At 52.7% G+C, this 7,539-nt stretch overlaps 1 protein-coding gene across 9 annotated transcripts in view; it reads left to right on the forward strand.

The window, feature by feature from the left end:
* The window catches only part of KIAA1671 (KIAA1671 ortholog), a 202,133-nt gene that overhangs the window by 165,824 nt on the left and 28,770 nt on the right, over positions 1-7,539 (forward strand). The gene's annotated exons all lie outside the window — the stretch shown is intronic.

Raw genomic sequence — 7,539 nt, forward strand, 5'->3', positions numbered from 1 at the left:
TTCCAGATGGGGCTGTTGTTTTGTTGGTGAGCTTGACCAAGGTGTGCTGTCTACCCAGATGGGTTGCCGGGCTCTGCCGACGTGCCCGTCTTCTGCAGCCAGCCGAGAGGCCGGCCCTGAGTGGCACCTGGACCCTGACCCCGGCATCCTGGAGCTCACAGCTGAGGCTGCTGAGCTTTCACCAACCAGGAACCCAGTGAATCATGTGCTGAGCAGACAGGAGTACCACGGGAGGCAGTTCTGCCCCGACGGGTATTTTCCAGGGTCTCTGGCTTACCGAGGGCAGGATTGGGAAGCGAAGGGGCACATCCAGCTTTGAGTTAGAACAGCCAGCACCCTGAGCCCTGGCCAGGGTCTTTGAACAAAGCCACAGGCTGGGCCGCGCACCAGAAGGAAACAGAGCCCTCGGCTCTGTCCAGCACGGTGGAATGTCAGCCTAGCCAGACCGGTTCTCTTCCTCCACCAGGGCCCCGTGATCACCAAAGGAGCTGCCGTGCATGTAATGACAGTGAGCCTCGAGGCTGGGCCCCGACCCAGGCCCGGCCCCCACTCCGTTCCCATTCTGTGCTCTGAGCTCTCTCTCTCCTTCTGCACACCAGTCCCTTATCGGCAGGGAGGGCGCTGCACCCCGGGCTGGAGGGGGTGGACAGGGCTGTCCTGTGCCTGGCAGCATGCCACCATGTAACCGGCTCTTAACGAAGATGACATTCTGCTTCCTCCTGCCTCACCGTCCCTCCCAGGCTGTTACCTCACCTGCAGTCCCTTCTCTCTCTCTCTCTCTCTCTTTTTTTTTTAAAGAATCCATGGTTAAGTGGATCCTACATGTTTCTTTTTCTTTTTTTTTTTTAATGATTTTATTTATTTATTCATGATAGACACAGAGAGAGAGAGAGAGAGAGAGAGAGGCAGAGACACAGGCAGAGGGAGGAGCAGGCTCCATGCAGGGAGCCTGATGTGGGACTCAAACCTGGAACTCCAGGATCATGCCCTGGGCAGAAGGCAGGCACTTAAACCGCTGAGCCACCCGCTGCCCTGCAGTCCCTTCTCTGCATCTCCACCTGCCTAGGTCTGACCTACTTTTTAAGGTCATGTCACATGTCCCCGTGAAGCCCTCTATCACCTGCCACCCTAGACTCTATGTGCCCACTTACCCTCCTCTGGATGAGGCCCGGGAGGATACCCTGGGATAGGACACCTTTATTAATCACGGGGCCCAGGATAACCCAGGGCATTTAAGGCAGTCCTTTCTGCCCCTTGCTCCTAGTAACCTTATCTATAATGGCTTTGACACCTTTCCCTAGCGGCACTTAAAATTCTACTTCATTGTTTATAATGGCAGCACAGCATCACCTTGGAGGGATAGACTGTGCTTTACACATCAGATGCCCTTATGGAAAAGCAACCAGGTTTTTGCTGTTGCCAAAAACAGTGCTACTGTGAACCTCCCTGTGTGCGTGTATTTGTATGTTTGTGTGTAGTTGTGTGTTTGTGTGTGCTTGTATTTGATTGTGTTTTAGTATGTGTTTTTTTGTGTATGTGTGTGTGTTGTCTATTTTGTATATATGTGTGTTTGTGTATATTCGGGTGTGTTTTGTGTATATGCACCTGTGTATGTATACTTGTGTGTCTGTGTTCTGTGTTTTTGCATTTGCGTGTCCACATGTCTTCTAGGCATGTCTTTGTGCATATTTGTGAATATGTATTTGTATATGTATTTGTGCATGCGTCTGTTTCCATGTGTGTGTATGAGTTTGTGTGTGTGCATTTGTGTGTTTCACGTAGTTCTTGGGCGAGTCACCAGAAGTGGGGGTGGTGGAGCTATGTGGGGACCTCCAAACATGCTCACCACGACAGGTCCCGGTGGAGACGTCTGTGTCCTGCCGGGGAGCCGTGCTGGAAGGTTCGGGCACCTCAGGCAATGGAGAGACACACCCAGCCTCCCGCCTGTTCATCAGGCTCACACTTATGTGTCCGGGCTACAACTCTGTCACCTGACAAGTCGAGCTCCAGCCTGAAATAAACATGACAGGGATGTTTCGACGTGTGATGTTTAAAAAAAAAAAAGTCAAATTTGGCGTAGACTGTTTTAAGAATCCCTCCGAAAGGAGCCAAGTCAGGACGGGCGGGAAGCCAGTTCCATGAGGAGGAAATGCTAGGAAGCCTGAGAGAACTATATATTTATATAGAATTGTACATTGTTAACATTTTTTTTTTAAATCGCTAACCACAAACGTGACAAAAAGAGGTAGAAAAAACAATAGGTCTCCTTCTCTCCCCTTACCCCATCCCCGAGTACCCTTTCCAGAAACAAGTATTATTATAGTTTTCCTGTGTCCTTACCAGTATCCTGTGCATTTTCACATATTCACATATATTTGTGTTTTTACATATATAAGAATATATTTTTTTTTCCTCACAGACAAATGGCAGCCCGCTCCACCTGCTTTATTCATGTGCCAGTATAGACAAGGAGGGTATTTCAGATCAACGCATATACATCTGCTTTATCTCTTTTAACAGTTAAGTAGCATTCCATGTCATGACTGTTCTATCATCTGAGTTAAACACATTTTTAAAAGATTTATTTATTTATTTGAGAGGGAGAAAGAGAAAGAGAGGGGCAGAGGGAGAGACAGTTCTTTTTTTATTTTTTAAGATTTTATTGATCTATTTGTGAGAGATAGAGAGAGAGGCAGAGACACAGGCAGAGGGAGAAGCAGGCTCCTTGCGGGGAGCCCAACATGGGACTCGATTCCGGGACCCCGGGTTCACTCTCTGAGCCGAAGGCAAATGCTAAACCACTGAGCCACTCAGGTGCCCTCTGGGAGACACAGTCTTAAGCAGACTCTGTGTTGAGCACAGAGCACCATGTGAGGCTTGATCTCATGACCCTGAGATCACGATCCTGAGATCACAACCTGAGTAGAAACCAAGAGTGGCACACTTAACCAGCTGTGACACCCTGGTGCCCCTGGCTTAAACATTTTTAAAAAACCCAAATTCTCTTTTCCCTGGGCCCATCCTAACCTTAGAACTATACACCTTTTAAATAGAAGCTTAAGCTTAAAAGGAAACTGAATTTGTCTGTTTCTATGCAAAGTATATCTCAGTACTTCTAGAATGTTCTATGCTCCTCTCCCTGCCTTGTCTCCCCCCAGCCACAGGAAGGTTCCTGATTATTTTGGGCATTGTCTTCCTTCCCTGGATCAATCTTTCCTATTTTGCACCTTAAAAAAAAAAAAAAAAATCCACTTTCACCATTAGCGCCCTGAGCATGGTGTTTTAGAACAAAGGTTTGTTTCTAAAAGTAATAAAAATGAAGATTTAAGGGCATATGTAAAAATTGACAGTCTTATGATACATCATGGGTTTGAGTAAACGGTAATATCATTCACAGACATTAGAGAGGGGGCAGGGGATCATGTATGGGTTCACTCATCCATTCATTCATCCATCGGTTATCAGTCACTCCCTGACCGCTGTGGCTGTCTCAGCTTGGCCCTGGGGTTTGAGGGTGAACAGACCCCAGTGCCTGCCCTCAGGGAGCTCACAGTTTGTAGGAGACGGTCAAACAAACAGTAAGCACAGCCAACCTGTTAAGTTCTGTGATGGGCTGAGCATGGGGGCCCTGTGGGCCCCTAGAAGAGTCGGAGCCCTGCTGCAGATGGAGACCGTCGGGAGAGGCTTCCTGGGGTAGGCGATGCTGAGCTGTGTGTGAAGGACACATTCCGAGCCTACCCAGGGCTGGCACTGGCCAGTTGCTGACAGACTATACCAAGAAGTCTCCCAGACAGGCATTTCAACAGGAGAACAGGCCATAGACTTGGAATCTGACCACCTGGGTTCGAATTGGGCTCCTGTGCTCATTCATGGGACCCTGCGCAAATTGCTTCTCTCTGTGTGCTCCCTTCTCTCATCTAGAAAGTGGGATACTAATAGTACCTGCCTATTAGGATTGTGGGAAGGACCAAATGTGGCAGCTGGGCAGGCAGCAAGGGCCATATAAGTGTCTGTTGGTGATGTTACTATTCGTCTGGGAAATGGGGCATTGTTAGTATCTATTTTGGGCCTTAAACTGGACGATCCACGTAAGAAATTGACTTGGTGCTGAGCACATAGTTGGTGCTCCTTAAGTGTTCATGGTTATTACAACTGTATTTCTCTCTTGCCCACCTCCGACATCCAGAGCAGGGCCCCAGGGTGCCCATGGGCTCCTTGGGTCTGGGGGAACCCCGCCTCTGAGGCTGACGAGAGCCTGGGCCCCCCTAGCCCACCTGCCATTTCTATGTATAGCCTTGGAGGCCAACGGGAGGGTCAGGAAGCCCTTGCTCTGGAGTCCTGCGGGCATTCCCAGCCGAAACCAAACACGCCTCCCAAGCACCAGCTGCAAACGTGTGTTCCTGTCACTTTGGGTGACGCACTTGTCCCATGGAGACAGCATGTCTCTGCCAGGCCCATCATCTTGCAGCCTGCACACCCTGATCAGTGGCACGGCCCTGGAGGGCAATAGGTCTGCTGGGCAGAGCCGGGGCCAGCTCATTGCATTTTGCGGTAGACAGGAGCAGCTGACTCATGTCCAGGTCGAGGGAAATACTCTGGGGTCTGGTTTAGGCAGCTTCAGCTCTCAGCTAAGCGGTGGAAGGGACTGTTTGGCCTCAAGAGGGCCTGATAGCACAATATTAGAGTGTTTTTTAAAACAATGTGTTTTGGGGGAGGGGGAATCAAACCAAGGACGTCACCATGATCATCGGGCCAACCGGCAGCTGTTCAGCACTTACCACACTCTGGGTATGTGCAAGCTCTCGCCAGATGTTTCACAGAACCCTCCCCCGACCCCTCAAGCATCCTCCCCACGCCCATTGTACAGATGGGAAAGTTGAGGTTTGGAGATGTTCCGTCACAGCTAGCAAAAGGCAGGGCTGGATTTGCCCCTTTCTGTCCAGTCTTAGGACCTGTCCTGTCTCCAGCTCGACAGAGCCTCGGTGGGGGAGGTTAATGTCACATCTGCATCCTCAAAGTTTGTGGTTTCGATCGCTAATCACCAGGGACTGCTCACTTATCATGGAGTGTTGGTAACAGCTGGTTTTATTCAAGCCCCAAGCACGAAGAGCATCATTTCCTCATCAGTTAGGTGGGCGAAACTGTTGGAGGTGTGAACCATCCAAGCAGGCGCTCGTCTCACGGGGAAATAACCAAACCCTCTTCACTGGGAAGCAGCGAACAGTTCGCACAGGCAGGCTGGGTGGACGCTGGACGCCGGCCCGCGGCAGAGGTTCGCCCTCAGGCTGTGAGGGGCCACTGAGACCCTCCATCCTGGCCACGGACTCCCTGAGAGAAGAAGCCGAGGCTCAGAGACTGGAGCGACTTGCTCCAGGTGGTCGAGAGGGGAGCCACAGCCGAGACTAGTGCCTGTGCCCGTGACCCCGGGTCAGGGAATGGAGTCTGGCAACAGGGGTGTCTCTGTGGGCGGAGCCTAGAGCCACAGTCCAGGTGGGACCCCCAGGCCCAGTACACATCGTCCCCCACTACTGGGTCACTCTTGCCGTGTGTCTCTCTGTGTTTCTCAGCCGTGGTTACGTTCCCTCGGTTTCCTTTGCTCTCTCTGTGCTGCGGCTCTCTCTGCTTCTGTGTGCCTGTCTCTCTGTCCTTTGCTCTCTCTACCCTCCCTCCTTCACCCCAAGCTTGCCACCAACCTCAGAGATGACCTCAAGACCTTCCTGCCCCACTGAGTGATGCCTATGGAGGGTCCCCAACAGATTGCGACCAGGTGACTGGCCCACGCCCTGAGCTACCCCTACCCAGGCCCCCTACCCAGGCCACCATGGCATGGGTATGGTAGCTACCCCTACCCAGGCCCCCCACCCAGGCCCCCTACCCAGGCCACCATGGCATGGCCACAGCTGGCCATACCAGGCCACACCTGGCCACTCCCGGCCATACCTGCGCTGTTCTTGAAGCCCATGAGAAGGGTCAGCAACTGGTACGGGACCATCGGACCAACTGTCCGTGGGAGGTGCCTCCCCCCCCACCGCCATTGGGAAGGGGCAGGGGAAGGCTGGCGTGGGCTGCAGCCCGAGGTGGCATTGTGGGCTGCAAGGAGTCCACAGGGAGGGGCACTATGGGAGGTTTCGCTGGCAGCACTGGGCGCGTTCGGAGGGCCCTGCCCGGGCCCGCTCCCCGTCCAGTTCCTTCTGACCAGTCTGCCTTACCTTTCCTGCCCTTCCCTGTCCTCTCCTTCCCATCCCTCCTTCTTTGTCCTCCCTTCCTTGTGATTGACTGAGCGCTCACTAAGTGCCAGGTGCTGCAAATAGGCACTGTGAATCCAAACGTGAGAAAATGCAGGTCATCCCGTCAGGGAGATTTTTTTTTTGTCCTGGGACAAACAGGTATCCCACGAATAATGCAAGTGGTGAGAATCACCAGCCAGGGGCAGGCCTCGGAGGGAAAAAACCTGGGCTAGAGGAGCCACCCCAGGAGCCTGAGCTTATGCCATGCCACCTGGCCAGGCATAGGGTTATCCCGGGCAGAGGGAAGAGCACACGGGTGCAGGACTATGGTGTGCAGGTGCACTGTGGGTTTGGGTGTCACTGTGGCCACAAGGGAGCAGGTGGTGACGATGAGCAGACCAGGCAAGGAGAGTGGGTGCTGGATCTTGGGGTTCAGAACAGGCTGCAGTAAGATGGACAGTGCTCTTACAAAAAGAGCCTGGACTGGAGGGTACAGCGTGGATGTGACAAACTGGAGGACCCAGCCCATCCTTGACTGGCCACCCCCTTCTTCTCCCCATCCTGAGGCTGAGACTCCACGATGGGTGCCACTAGAGATGGACTGTAGTGGCAGGCACAAGACAGGGAGTTGTGACACCTGGGTGCCAGGCCTGGCCAGGCCTTCCTCCCTGTCTCCAGACCTTGGTTTTCTCATCTGTAAAGGATCATGGAGGCAAGCTCTCCATGTCAAGCCAGAGCCAGGATATGCAGCATGAGCTTTGGCCATCAAACAAACCCAGGTTCAAATCCCAGCTCCACCACACCTTGTAACTGCATGACTTTGGGCATGTCAGGTTGCCTCTCTGGGCCTCAGTCTCCTCCCCCATAAAATGGGTCTGTGGCATTCTTACCGAATAGGGTTGTTTGGGACCATCAGATGGCAAAATGAAGGGCACATCACCCACACTCAGGAGTGTTAGCCCTTGATATTATTGTTACTGTTATTTCTCAGTCATTGTGCAAGAGTGGCCTTAGCATGAGAGAGGAGGGTGCTGCGGGCCCTCAGAGGCAGAGCCGGAGCAGGTGTCACCCAGCCAGCCCCACCCCCCAGCACAGCTGAGCGTGTAGAGTTGCAGAAGGGGGAGGGGAGCGCATCTTGAATTGCTCAGAACTGCTCTGTCAGCCTTGGGCCGTGGAGCCCCGTCCTGACTCTGGGTTCTTTCCTAGGCAGATGTGTCAGACACCCCAGAATATATGCAAGCGCCGTATTTTCTCTTTTCCCCATCCCCTCCCTAACTACATTGCCTTTTCTGGTTAAGAAGCTCGCACCTAC

The sequence above is a fragment of the Canis lupus genome, chromosome 27, assembly GCF_048164855.1.
Source record: "Canis lupus baileyi chromosome 27, mCanLup2.hap1, whole genome shotgun sequence".
NCBI classification, from domain to species: Eukaryota; Metazoa; Chordata; class Mammalia; order Carnivora; family Canidae; genus Canis; species Canis lupus.